At 43.4% G+C, this 14,818-nt stretch overlaps 1 protein-coding gene across 2 annotated transcripts in view; it reads right to left on the bottom strand.

The window, feature by feature from the left end:
• mpp7a (MAGUK p55 scaffold protein 7a) overlaps positions 1-14,263 on the bottom strand; it is a 122,330-nt gene extending 108,067 nt beyond the window's left edge. For both annotated transcript variants that reach the window (XM_056584862.1, XM_056584863.1), the window contains exon 1: positions 13,991-14,263. The gene's annotated coding sequence lies outside the window, so the exon portion shown is untranslated. The remainder of the gene's footprint in view (positions 1-13,990) is intronic.
• Between the last annotated feature and the right edge of the window lie 555 nt (positions 14,264-14,818).

Here is a 14,818-nt window from a genome sequence, read left to right as displayed (position 1 = left end):
ACACACACACACACACACAGACACACGCTCAGAAACACACAAACACACAAACTAACTTCCACAAACGCACACATATTTCTACAAACACTACACTTCTGTGAATGACTAATGACCACAGATGTTACGTTTTGTTTGAAAAGCACTTTGCTTTGTCCATTTCATTTAACCACCACTTATGACTTGCATGCTCACACACATCAACTCATCTTCTGACAAATTCATGGGAAAGGGTTCTCTTATCCTTGGCTTCTCCCACTCCTCCACATTCCACTGAACACACACACCTTGACAACCAGTGTTTCCTCCTCCACACCAGAGGGCCGAGTCGTATTGGTTGCTTTTCCCTTACCTCCCTGCTGTTCCGAGGCCGAAGCATGAGCAAACACAGCGAAAAACTTGAGAATCTCAGCTCAAATACACCTCAAAAGGGGGTAGCTCCTTCGAGGAGGTCTGGACTCAGTAACTCAGAGCTCACAGTGAACGGGTCAAACAGAGTATGTTACTTTGAGGCATCTAGTACATCTCAGTGTAATACAGGGAAAATATCGTTAATGGAAAGGGCTTTTTTTATAGAGGAAAACAGAAATTGAGCACAAAACTCTGAGGAATCAATATTCCTCTCATAAAGACTAAATTACCAAATAGTATAACCGGAGCGAAACTCTGCAAACATTATGGTGAGAGCGCAGGTTTCAGCGATAAGTCAGGCAGGACAGAGAGGGGTAGTAGGGTAGTAGAAGGGCACCTTTGGAATTCCTCTCCCGAGCTGATAACACGCAGGTGTCTCTGCTGGACGAGTACATCCGTGTGTCCACGTGTGTGTGTGCACGTGTGCGTGTGCGTGTGCGCGCGCGTGTGAGCGTGTGTGCGTGTGTGCAGCACTTTAGCTGAAGACCACTAACGGAGCAAGGCAAGCAGTGTGAGAGGGCATCAAAGACTGGGGATGCAAAAAAGTCATTAAAAATCAAGTAATAACTGTTAAGAGTGTAACAGATTAAAAATGAATTTGTTTGTTTTTTTCACCACTTTTTTCACAAAAATGGCTCTGCTTCGGTCTGCCTTGTTAGTCTAGAAATGGCATTAATTGCATTAATTGTGCCCCATTTTTCATTGTTTTGTTTGGAACCTCCATTTGTTGAATAAGGACGTTTCCTTAGTGTTTTATAATTATGGTTGTTTACATTATTTGTGCAACATGAATTAGTGTTTTAAGTAACAAATGTGGTGCAGGAATTGTTTACATAAAACTTAAACAGAGAAGAAGACGTGCGTTTTGATTGTTATAATAATCAATTATTGAATGTTAATGTGTACAACTATCAGTTAAGGAAAATGATGACATTTGCAACCCGAGTCAAGACTCAAACACAGCTGGATACAGGTTACATGAAACACATGACTTCTACTGAGATTTTAAATAAAAAGAGGGAACTAAATTAAGTTACAATAACATGCATACTAGAGACTTTAGCACCACTGACCTTTAAATATCCCACACAGACATTAACAAATACACACACACCTAAATATATATCTCTGTCAGCTTGTAGATTTGTGTGGCAGTGTTGGCTAGAATTACAAATGATAAGCCATATTTCTATGAATGTTACCTATTAATGGCCCCTAGCGGGAACATTAATTTTATAACGTTTTCACCCCAGCGCTCCAGGTCACTTAATGATGAATTTCCATGCAGGGAAGCATTGATTTTATTAAATAAGGAGAAGAGCCTAACATAAACAGTTTACATTGTCATAAATGTCAAAATATAGTAGGTTTACTCCTTATTCAACCATGAGACTTACCCCTAGCTTGGTAATGTTCTATTTAACTAGAGGTTGCATAAGTCCTGAAACGAAAAAGGAATAATAACCTTTATATTCTACATCATCTCTTCTCTTCGCTGGGTCCTGCAGACTAGGAAAGGCAAGTAGAGTTGGGAAGAGACAACGAGAGTGAGAGCAAACAGACTAGTGACATTAAACATAGCTTTATCCAAATAGAACCAGATGAACACAATGCACTTTGAGGCTTTAGAAAGTACACGGACAAACACAAAATAAATGAGTTGTGGCCATTTATGCAATGGTTGCTAGGACACCTCCATCCATTTGTTGTTGTGACGTGTGCAGGCTTGTCTTTACCTTGTTAATCTGAACAAGAGTTCGGGACACAAGCTACCGATAACAGTAGGAAATAAGCATCACGTCAATAACACAGACCACTAATTTTTTTAATAATCTGTCCATAAAAAAATTATACAAGCATGATGTAAGGCTACATGATATAGGAGGGGGGGAGCGGAATGTCAATGCTACGGGTGGGAAATGAGAGGGACGTGATTCATGACTAAGGACTTCCCATCACCATCCTTCACGGCCCCGCCCCCATCCAGAGGGACGCTCGTGGCCGCAGAGCCATACGTCTTTCTGTCTCTCCCTCTCCCTGTCTCTCGCTCCCTCTCTCTCTCTGTCTCCTCTCTCACCAACTTCATTGACCTCCCCATCACCGCCTAGCACACCCATTCACTCACGCCTTTGTTTGATACAAGGAGATGGCGCCCAACCACAGAAATGGCATATCCTCGCTTTTGTGTTTAAGTCTGTACACTACACTTGCAAACTTGTTTTCGCAAAAGCATCACTTAGTTCCCCGTCCGCAACGAGGGGTTCAGGCTGGCACATTGCTTTTACTAAGAACAAGCGGCACACTACTTCCACAAACAAATATTCTTTATTAAATATAAGTATACAATTGTTTGCCTCATTTGCCCTTCATGAAGTTAGCATGCAAGATATCCGTTTTAACCTAGTACAAAAAAGCCGGAAGAGCATGACATTTCTTTGCTTGGTTAATGCTGCAATTCCTCTGTTTATACATTTCTAACTAGATCTGAACTTACACGATGCCTAGCTCTGCCTCATCCACACATTATGATAGATGGCAACTTTTTGAGACGAGCAAACAAAACTTCAACTTAAATCTCAAAACAACAACGTCCCGTCCTTATTCACAGATTTGTGACGACAGGTCAGCCAGGCTGAGGAAAGGGGGGTGGGCGGGTTCTCTCTGCAAAGTTGGGTCAGCCGATCTGAAGTAGTGTCATCCTTCACGGCATCTCTCGCCATTGGAGATTCGCCCCCAGATGATATCCACACGATCCATTATCACAGCTCACAGAAAGCATCACTCGCCGTGGCTCTGCAGCAAGAGGGCTAAATGGAGCCAGTGGACAAAGTGCAGCATGGCCATCAGAGACCTACGCACCCGTCATGGTAGGTCCTGCACATGCACGCCCGCAAGAAGCTTGGTAACTTAGGAGACACATGCGTGCACACAAACACTTTACTTCTGAGTGCCTTTCAGGGGTCACCCTCACAGTAAAAGCCCCACGCTTGGGATATAAACAAGGAGAGAGGTAAATACTGAATACAGGGATATGGCCCCTAGAGCTTCATGTTTGCCAGAAGAAGACACAAAACATGTCAGACTCAGACCAAGAAGTAGGGATTCAGTTTTACATATAGTTTAGCACTGTCATGGAAGTGGCCGCAAAGTACAAGCATTCCTATCGGCTGAATCGGCTCCTCTCCCAGTAGTGGTTAAAAGGATTTAAAGAATTAAGATGAGTAAATAATGACGAGCCACCGCCTCTATATATTATTTTCGAAGTGGTGTTTGAAGGGATATTAAAAACAAAGATGAGCAATGATGAAGAGCGTCAGTCTCTTATCGCGCAGCTACAGAACACAAAGTAATGCTCTCCGTGCAGTGTAATTAGGTAAACTTTAACATATGTAATGGATAGTTACTTAGATATTGGCTCACACTCTGGCGGTTTTCAGCCCTGATCAGCCTTACGATGCTGGCCACACTCCATGGCAGAGGATTTCCCCTCTGAGCGTCTGGCTGCTGGTTGCGTTGATTGGATTAATCGAGTGGACTAAAGGATCTCTAGGCTCTGTCATCGACCAGGGAATCCCTGGCCAGCCCACACTCTGTAGAACAGCAGCCCAACACATTGTACAGCAAGGGCCAGCAGCTACCACAGTGAATAGCTTTTTTGAGGAGCATTAGCATAGCATTTTTTGTAAAACCTTGTAAAACCTACAATAAGGTCACTGGCTTAGCAAAAAACATAGCACTGGCTGGTGTGTGTCTGCTCACAGCTATTGCAACATCGAAGAAACATTGAAAAAACATTGAGGGAATATTCGAGCTGAGAGAATAAAGAACGGCTGTCGGGGGGGGGGGGGGGCAGGGAAGGCCACCTGAATATTTGATGAAGCTGCTGCTTCAGTGTCTTCCGAGCATGCTGATTCAGAGGTGATATTTACTCTGGCTCAGTGGATCCATGTGACGGAACATTGTCCCCCAAAGTCACACTGACATTATGTGGGAAAATGTTTCGTCACATGGATCCATCCATGTTTCTATATTTGAGGATCAAATATTTCATATTTCAGAAGTCAAGAACTGGCCACATCTTAATTCACACAACATCAAATGCAATTACAAATTCCCTCCGACGCCTCCTACAAATTGCACTTAGATACCACTCCTCTTACAGCTAAACGCAGAGGGAAAAACAAGGATTCCCATCGTTCCATGATGTTCGTTTTCGAGAACCTCTAGGCTATGTTGTGCTTCAGCATTCCTCTTGAAAAGGACTGATCACTGGAAACCAGAAACCAATAACGGCTCTATTTCTATTGTTCCTACATGAGAGACCCTTCTTGCCTATAAAAGCAGCACTGTACTTCAATAATATACCCCAGTATTCCCCTCTATCCAATGGACCACAAGTTTGGTCACGCACGCACGCACACCAAGCCGCTTCTCTCCATTCCTTCCCACTGTATCTGGCTTTCCAGCCATCCCTCTCAGCTTCCATTTTTCCCCAGACTGTGGACATCCCATTAGTGAAGCCTGGAGGTCACTGATGTGATACCTAGATTAGTGGGCAATGGCTGAACCAGTCCAGCTTCAGAACACCAACGAAAAAGAGATGCTTTGTTTTCCCCAGTCCAGCGACGATCCGGGACACAAAGAGGAAGACGGGGGGACAGAAGTGAAAAAAGAGAGCCATTAGACTGGGCCATTGTCTGAGCTGGGTTTGAGAGAGGAATGTGAAATAGGAGCTTTGTTGCATATGCCGAAAATGAGGGCATGAGAGTATAGTTAGTTGTTTATATTAAGTAAGCGGCCATTTTCATAAATCAAACAAGGCTCTGATGTGTTATTTGCCTTTCATCATATACTGCAATTGAATGAATCATGGCTTTGGTATTTTTGTCAACATACTCAATTTGTTGTTGGCTACAAATAAATATATTCCGGAAAGAATTATATTTTTTTAAAAAAAGGACCAAAATGTTGCCAAAGCCGTTTGAATGTGATTGATGTTCAGTTCTTCAATGTAGCAGATGGAAAACCAAATGTCAGTTTGAAATGAAAATGTAATTTCAGAGGATGTAGAGAAGATTATTGGCCTTTGACAGTTGCATCCGGTGATGCTTGTGTGCTTGCTTATTAAAATGCCTATCTTGCAAACATAGAGAAAACATATCTCAGCAAACAACCGATCCACATTAGATTCATATTGTGTGTTGGGGATTTGCTTTGGCTGATTGCAGACAAAAACCTTATTATATAAAGTTATAGTCGAAGACAAGTTACACCTAGCAAGTCGATGCAAATGTACATTCAAGCTATAGTCACAAGTTTTTCGTTTTCAAGCTACAAAAACAATTGCACAGACCTTAGAAACTGAGACACACTGGACAATGAATTCTATTCAAGGTGTATTCAAATCCTCTGTCTGTGTGGTGATGAGTAAGCCATTATCATTACCCACACACACCCAACACCCACCCACACCCACACACACACACGAATACTAGAAACCTTTGATATCAAGGCTAAGTAATCTGGTAGACTATAAATACCACACTTTAATTGCACCAGAGCCAAAGCAGTGTTTCTAAAGAAGGTTTTTCCACAAGAGCAGCCAGTAATTAGTGGTGAGCTAAAAGCTAACATAGCGTTCAAGACCGTTCTTTGATGTGTGTGCGACACATGTTTGACAGCAAAGCACAACCTTTGAATTTTAAGGGTGCTTAGTACGTGAAGGGGGAACATACTAAATACCATGTAGGGTAACTGCACTAAAATGATGGTAGAAGTGGTGTACAACATCCATCTTCGCTTTGCATGGTTAAGGAGGACAGGATGGGGCTGTGTTGAGCCTGTGTGACTCTCAGCCAAAATGTAATGTAATCCTCAATCTACTCAAGCTACCTGTACCCTTGAGTAAGTTGCCCAAGCCCTACTTTAATTCCCAATGACATCCGCTTTATCACAACCTATGCGCATCTTAAGAGCTTAAAGAACGTCATTACATTAGCAAGTGTTTCACCATGATTTGAACAGCAGACCTCAACATGGGTTTAGAGTAGGGATGCAAATTATCGAGTAATTCATTAATCGATAGTTGTTTCATCTTATCGATCGATGATCGATTAATTGATAAGCGGCAATTCTTCTGAGAAGCTGAATTTCCTTCTGAATGTGACACATTTAGGTGGTAATTCAACAAAGTCGTTTAGTTGTTGTACTTTAGAATACTTCCACATATTGTGCATTTGGCGTCTTTGTCGTCATTAACCAACTTAAAGTGGCTCCATACTGCACTCCGTCCTGCCGTGTTCCAATACCCGTACTGTCCGTACTTACTAGCCAAAATTTGAGTACGAAGTACTCCAATTCAGATCCGGCGAAAAGAAGTATACTTCAAGGACCCGGATGCCGTACTCAAAACGGGCTAATCGTGAAGTGTGGATCGAAGGACACTCCCCGTACTCAACGGCAGCCATAATGGTGCGTTCGAGTATTCTCTGCGAGCCGACTCGGATCTCGGATCGGACGCCACGCCCACACTAAAATCGTTTTATTATGTTTTGAGCGTAGGTCGTCGGAGAAAAACATGGACGCCACCCGGAAAGCTATTGTTGCGGTAGCATTGGCCGACTACTACTACTATTTTCATTTATATTATTTCAGGACTACGAAATAATATAAATGAAACGGTGCGTTTTCACCATACGAAAACGCAGCCATTTCAACTTCTACAATTTTCACTTCATTTCATGTTTCAATGTATCTTCTGCATATGTAAGTTATTACAGCAATACGAGTGATTGAAATTGCGATTTAAACCACCAAAGCGGTCCAAACACAATGAAAACAGTTCACTGAATGTCACACTGGGCGCATCCATTTTCAATTCTATCTCGGAAGCCTCGCTCGGTCACCGCTGAGTTCAAACGAGATGGCGAGATCGACTTCCGAGGAAAAGGGGCGTGTTTGTGCGTGTCGCTAGGCAACGTCCTCGGAGCTCCGAGACGGATGGATATTAAAACGCACCAATAGCTACGTAGCAGAAGAGGCGGAGCCAGGCTGAGCCAAAGTCGGCGCATTTTCCACATAGCCTGCATTAATATAGTCATTTTGTAGTTTTTATAGTTTTTATAGCTTTTTATAGCTGCTAGGCGTAAAGAGTTCACCGTTCAAAGCGGGATGTTTATTGCGGGGGAGGAGCCACGGCGGCAGTCGTGATCGTAATTTCCGGTTAGTGCACCACGGAGTACTCGATTTGGAACAGCACTCGCATCTGAAAAATGTACGTAGTAGCCAGTGCGGATAGTATACTTCCTTTAAGTATACTCATGGAAGTACGGGTATTGGAACACGGCCCTGCTTTGCTTGTGTTCCCGCTTGTGTTCCCGCGTGTGCGTCAAGTACGTCTGGCGTCAAGTGCGCCCTCACGTGGACGGTTGGGGAATTACGGGTTAAAATGCGATTAATTGCAAGTAATTTATTTTAATCGAGTAATCTCTTATCGACAATTAATCGATAATCGATTAATTGTTTGCATCCCTAGTTTAGAGTTAAGCGCTCTCACCAGGGGTTACAAGTGGATGTTATTGGAGAGAGTGCCCTCGTCCATATGTCCAGTGTTGAGGGGCGTAGTTCTAGAAACTACAATTTAGGAAAAAACTCAAATACCACTCTATTTCGGGACAGTGGAGCTCAGAGGAACCCAGGGCAAATTGTTAAAATATCTGAGGGAGCTGCTATCGTCGCCTTTCTGTGGGGTTTAAAGAAATGCATTTTTGTTGGTAGGCTGAGGCTCTGGTGGCTTAGCGCAATATCGAACGAGCGAAGTGGTCCTAAGTATGCCATCTGGCCTTAAGGCGGTGGACCTCAGCTCTGACTTTCTTCGGGTTGCATTAAAACCCTCTGCTCTTCAAGGAGAACATACAGGAACGCTCCACGTTCCAAAGATCCTGGTTCTCTTCCAGCAGATACGCCGGCTCTACTGCTCGGGCTACTGTGTGCACTGCTTGGGACAAAAGGCTTAGGATTACCAACAAATTAACCCCAACACTGGGCCTGAATGTGGGAGGACAAGGGAGGGACGAGGAAGAAAAGCGGATCTATGTGATGTGAGGCGGAGCAAGCTAAACAACACAGCAGCCTCACTGGGGGTTGGACGGCTGGAGAAGAGTGCTCCCCTGGCTGTCATCATCCAGATTGAATGGCGTTAATCACGTATAGGCCCCTCTCGACGGAGAGGGGAGATAGTATAGGGCTTCTAATAGGCTTTTGTTAAGGCCTTTTCAAAAGGTAACTCCTTCTAATTGCGCTCAATGAGTGAAGAGGGAATAGAAAGAGCCTCAATAGATCGAGGGCCGAGGCCCATTGGTCCAAACATGGATGAATGCATAAATAGCCGGACACGAGCATAAACACAAGCCAGGGAGCAAGCAGTCGTACAACGCGCGCACACACACACACACACACACACACACACACACACACACACACACACACACACACACACACACACACACACACACACACACACACACACACACACACACACACACACACACACACACACACACACACACACACTTCACAGACAGTCAACATCCCGAAGTAGTGAAAGAGGTTAAATAAAAGGCTCTAAGCAGGCAATTACATAGGGTCAGCCTTCGGGGCCTCGAGCCAGGGAGAGGTGGCAGATTTGAGAGTGTTTTAACAAGAAGGAAGACAGGGCAGAGGCCACCTGAGATGCCCTACACACAGAAGGGATGGAGCCATGATTCACACACAATGAGATCATGTTGCCAGGACCCTGCCTAACCCTCTGGCAGAAGTCAAACAGCTTAAGAGAAACTCTCCAACACACACACACACACACACACACACACACACACACACACACACACACACACACACACACACACACACACACACACACACACCAGATTAGATGACTTTATCATGAGTGAAAGCATGAAATTAAAAGGGTTTTTTGAAGTGCTTTAAAACGTTAAAGTGACCAGCACAGGAACAGGAAAAATAAAGTATCTGTCTTACTGTCCAGACTAATTGCACTGCACTCATTATTCATCATCATTGAATGTTTGGCACAGGCACAGAATATTTTACAATGAAAGCATTGAGCCATGAGTTGAATGAGGGACACCTAAACAAAGCATGTAGATGTTGTGAGAGTGAACACTTTTCTTTTGTGTTTAAATAGGGCCTCGGGGGAACTGGAAAGCTTTGGCAACACAGAAATGAAATGACAGCTACCGACTCCTCATCCCTTGCTTCCAACGTGTTTAACAAACTGTAAATCCAAATGGATTTAAATAAACATCATGTGTATATGGCCATCTGAGGATTTTGGTCCAAACATGTTATTGCAATGCGGTGCATTTATTTTCAGAATAGCAGTGACTTGGCTTGTTGATTGTGAATTCTGAGGTCAAACAGAGGCTGTTGCCATGGAACATGTTGCTGTTGAATTCATAAGAAGCATCTGATGGATTTAATGCTTTTGTAACAAAAAGTCAAAGCTGTTTGCTCCAACAACCTTCTAACTAGCTAGACCCCCCCAAACTGAGGACTTCTACCAACTACCTAACTAATGAAACCAACATGTCATGCAGAAGCCAAAACTTCAAACGGGGATAAGGAGCTGCCTTTAAATGCACTCACATTTTCTATTACGAGGAAAGGAAGTGGAAGCTTGGGTGTTCCTCTGTGGTCGACACACCCACTCCATCAGGCTTCCGCGGCCCCCTCACTAAACCGACAGCCCCATCGTTCAAAGCCGTTTCCCGGGCGGAGACAGCTAAGACCAACGTGTTTGGTTACACTTTAATTACTGCGTCAGTATCTCATTTGAGGAGAAGGACAGTCAGGACAGTCGTATGACGCTGGGTAACCAGGCACTCCAGAGGCCTACTGCATATACCGTTCCAACTTCCAAATGTAGACGCCAAAGAGCGTAGCCCATTAATAAGACCACTAATACACACCCCTGACAGCTCACAATGTGAAGGCTGTGTTCACATGATCTGCCAACAATAAGCGGTTTCCTTTTGCTCAGCTAGACTGAAGTGTCCAAAGATCAGCGTCAGTCTTTTTTAAAGCAGATCAATGCCTCAAAAATACAAACCCAGCAAAGCAATCCAATAGACTATTCATCAATTTAGTACGTGTGGATAAAGACAACATAGTGTATCCAACTTAAGTTCTTAAATTTAAAAGACCAACACGTACAAAAGTCTGGAGACCAGTTCTTTCCTATTTAGTGAGATTTAGTGTCTAAGTCTGAGCTAATAGTTTCTGGATTCTATTCTGCAGCCTATCTGAAGGCTTCAATGAGCAATCTACCTCAGCCCTATATTCCAACCTACATTCACTGCAAGTTGCTTATGAGTGTCTGTGCCTAAATTGTATATTAAAATGATGATATTATCCTAAACTATATCTACACGTATAATGGTCAATGCATGTACCATGCTGGTTGACATTAGGTCCAACTCTTAACTTACTTCCATTTGGTTGAGTTGGCCTACTTCACATCCCACACCAGTGACTGGTTAGTGGAAAATCTGTAAAACAAAACAGGGTCTAGGGTGCAGTGTTGTGTGGTTTTATCTGTGCTATTCCAAATGATCTAATGCTCCTTCCACCGCTGGTGTCTAATGGCTGGCATCTGCTGGGTGGGCTCATTCCATCCCAGAGCGCCAGGGCAACTCTGTAGAGACATGCGATACCACTGCAGGCCTGCACAAATTGGGCAGCGTCGCACAAACCAAAGCACGCCCCCAGCCTCCCATCCCTGCTCCCAGGCAAGCTCTTGCCAGGCACATCCTTGAAATCACTGTCATCTGTATAACTTTGGCCGACACACAGGTCCATCACTCAGCGAGAATGCATCCGTGACGCCGTGAGTGACACGGCAATTGCATGGACGACTGGAAGAATGCTGGATGGATGGATGCATAGATTGCAAGGGCAGGGATGGATGGATGGATGGATGGATGGATTGAGAGATGATTGCAATGATGTCTGGATGAATGGATACATTTGGATGGATGGACAGATGTAAGGATGGCTAGACAGATAAGACGGAATGAAAAACTAAAAGCTGGACGGATGGATGGAAGGGGGCACTGCATGCAACCTCACAGTGATCATTTAGTTCCGCAGCCTAATTAATGAAGAGGATTTCAATGATTGACATTGGGTTGCTGGTAGTAGGACCTGTGATGAACTACTTTGGTCACAGTTTAGAGTGATCATTTTCACGTTGAAAAGGGCAACATGTAAATTGGTACATAATGGTTTTGGTTGTGTTTTGGTCAACTCTTACAATATAAGGCCCCTGCAAAACCCTGCATTTGTATCATATGTATAATTGTTATCTACAAAAATATCAACAATTAGAAACAGAAAGGATACAGCACACAACTAATGCAAGCTAATCCTTGATTTCAGTAACATGCCAACTATTAACTTGGGCTTTAACTTGGTTCTCATGTCGTCCGTCAGTGTGTAAATAGTGCAAGAGCACCAACGGACAAATACACAATCATAAAAGGCTCAAGATAAGATAAGGGTCGCAACAGGAGATGCCCAGTGTAGCCTGGCACCGACATATTAAATAAACTAATCATGACCTCCCATAATGGGTGCCAATGCCTGTCATACATTGTCTGAGGGCCACAACACCAGTCTTGTTTGCCAATAGCCTTCTTCCCCGAGACAAGAGTCAAGCTGCTCGCACAACAGGAAGAACTTTGTCTCCGTCAGCAGGTTGCTCAAATTAATTCTGGGAGTTCAGCCGCGGCATACCATTCCCCTGTTCCCAGACACCCTCCCCCCCCCCCCCCCCCCCCCCGCGCCGCCCGCTCCTTCCCACCCCCACCCACTCGCTGACCCACTGCTCGAGAAACAAAGCTTCAGGAATGTCTGCTATGCAGGGCTGCAGCTTCACGACACCTGTCGGGACGACTACACAGGCCATAGTAAGCACCTCCACACCTCAGGGCCCTCCCCAGGAACGGTGATCGGTGAATGATCTGGTGATAATCCTACTTGCAAAAATGCAAGACAAATTATGTTTGAAATTAAACGATAACTTCAGGGTTTTTCAACCTGGACCCTATATCACATCATTTTGGGTGAAAGTGACCCATGCAGAGCAAAAAAAAATAGTACTGAGCGAAAAATGCTTCAACCATTGCAGATGTGAATTTTAACCATTAGGACCATATTAGCGCCCTGCCAATGTACCTCCTCTGAAAGTGCTTTTTTTTGCCACTGCTCAGATCATTATTAAAAATGTCAAAAAACATTTGGGAAAGAGACCCTGCCGGAAATAAAACTTTTTTTTCTTTACCTTTCGCTTGATCAGGTCTCATTGTTATTTCGGCTATTGGGCTTATTGGCTTGCAGCTGTCTTCGCCGTCAGAGCCAACATTGGTACAAGCCAAGCCACACTAGTAATGAGCAACACTCATTTCACATACAATACCAATTCCCAAAAGGGAGAGAGACTCAATGTCTGTTTTGAACGCAAGAGATAGGCCGCCATTTTCCTCAAGTGTACGTGTAGTAAGGACAAACTAGGATACCCCTGGGGAGATGGCAGAAAAAGAAAGAAAGGAGCAGCAGTATTGAGACTTCACTGGCACCAGGTTACCCTGTAGCAATGTTCCTCGCCGCCTAGAGACAAGGTGCTTAAGAGGTCATCCCATCACTCTCTCTCTCTCTCCATCTCACAAAACCAGAGCACAACAGACACTCGGCAAAATGAAACTGAAACTGTACATATCAATCATATCAAAGAGCTGCATGCCATTTATAAAAGCACCGCGACAGCATTATCAATCAGATATTGATTGCAGTGAGACAATCTGAAAATCCAAAAAGTTAGGTCAAAAAGTATTTTGTCAAAGACAAAACTTGTTTTATGTACCAAACATCATATTTATACATAGTGGCCGCCTCCCTAAAAGGTGAATGCAGTCCAAATGCACCCATTGGATTGCATTCACAGGTAAACAACCTGGTACAGTGCCCCATAGTAGAGCACACAACTGATTTACAAAGAACAAACAGGTCTTAAACATGTGACTGGCGACAGCAAACATTGCACATTACATTTCATGCACGCACATGCACACGCACACACACACACACACACACACACAGACAAAGACACACACAGTGTCATATTTTCGAAGTTAAATAAATACGTCATTTGTCTAAACTTTGAAAGATGTAGCCTAGTCGTGTTTGCAATGATGTGCGTGTGACTGGATTTATGTGTATGCTATATTAAAGTTTAATAGGGAAGTATTGGACTTGTATTAAGCGTCGTTGGCGTTGTTCCCTTATCTTTGAATTAGGCTACAGCACTTTCTGGTCTATTTGATTATTCGACTGTGCGGTCAGCAGAGGTCACTTTTTTCAGTTTAACGAGGGCGTTAAAATGACTATTAGTATATTTTTCCCGTTATCCATAAAAACGGTATACTATGGGAGGTAGCTAAATGCCACCTTTCCATCGGAACATTGAACTGGATGTAACTTTAGTGAAGACAGCGTTGGTACTCACTATCGCTTCGGGCGTTGGTGCGGAATAGCCTCTTGTCGGTCAGGAATTCACTTAAACGATTCCTTTTTTGTGGGAAACCCGTCCTTATCAAGTCAATACTTTACTTAGAGGCCGTGATTTGTTATTAACTGTTGCTCAGTCAATAGCAACGCTTTCTGTCTATCTAGTGAACAGTACCTTTCAAAACGAAACGCCTGTCCGTACCATAATACGGGAGATATAGTCATCCATACAAACGCTGTTTGGAGATCAGGTTTTCACCACAATACAATGGTAGTGGTTGGTTACAAGAAAGTAGAAAGCGGCTCCGGGATCAGTGCCGGGGGGCGTCCCAACGTAAGCTTCCAGGCGTTACTGTCATTGGTCAATTTATTTTTGAAGGCGTTACTAAGTAATTCTATTGGCTCTTTGAATAGTCAATCATATTATGTTTGCAAGAAGGAAGTCTTTCTCTGCATGACCAAACTTGTGCCTAAATGTTGATTATAAAACACACACGGCAATTTATTTTGACGAATATTATCGTGGTGCATTTAAAGTTTAAACAAATTAATATAACCAATGTATGCAAAATCTTGGAAGCTATCATATTAGTACAAATGAATGTGAATTGATATAAGACAGAACAACCACAATCTAAACGTTATCAAACATGGTAGACTGTAAATAAACGAACACAGCTCGAATTACTTTCGGCTTGTGCATTCAGTTGCGTTGAACAGGTGAGTTCAGTTACGTTGTTTGTAGCAAAATGGTTCAATACCTTCCCCTACCGGTTAGGAAGAGGATAAACAAAATAACGAGGAAGATGCAAATTGTGTCGTAATT

This window comes from Gadus chalcogrammus, chromosome 23 (assembly GCF_026213295.1).
Source record: "Gadus chalcogrammus isolate NIFS_2021 chromosome 23, NIFS_Gcha_1.0, whole genome shotgun sequence".
Taxonomy (NCBI): domain Eukaryota; kingdom Metazoa; phylum Chordata; class Actinopteri; order Gadiformes; family Gadidae; genus Gadus; species Gadus chalcogrammus.
The sequence above is the reverse complement of the archived record's forward strand: the minus strand, read 5'-3'. Positions and strand labels throughout refer to the sequence as shown.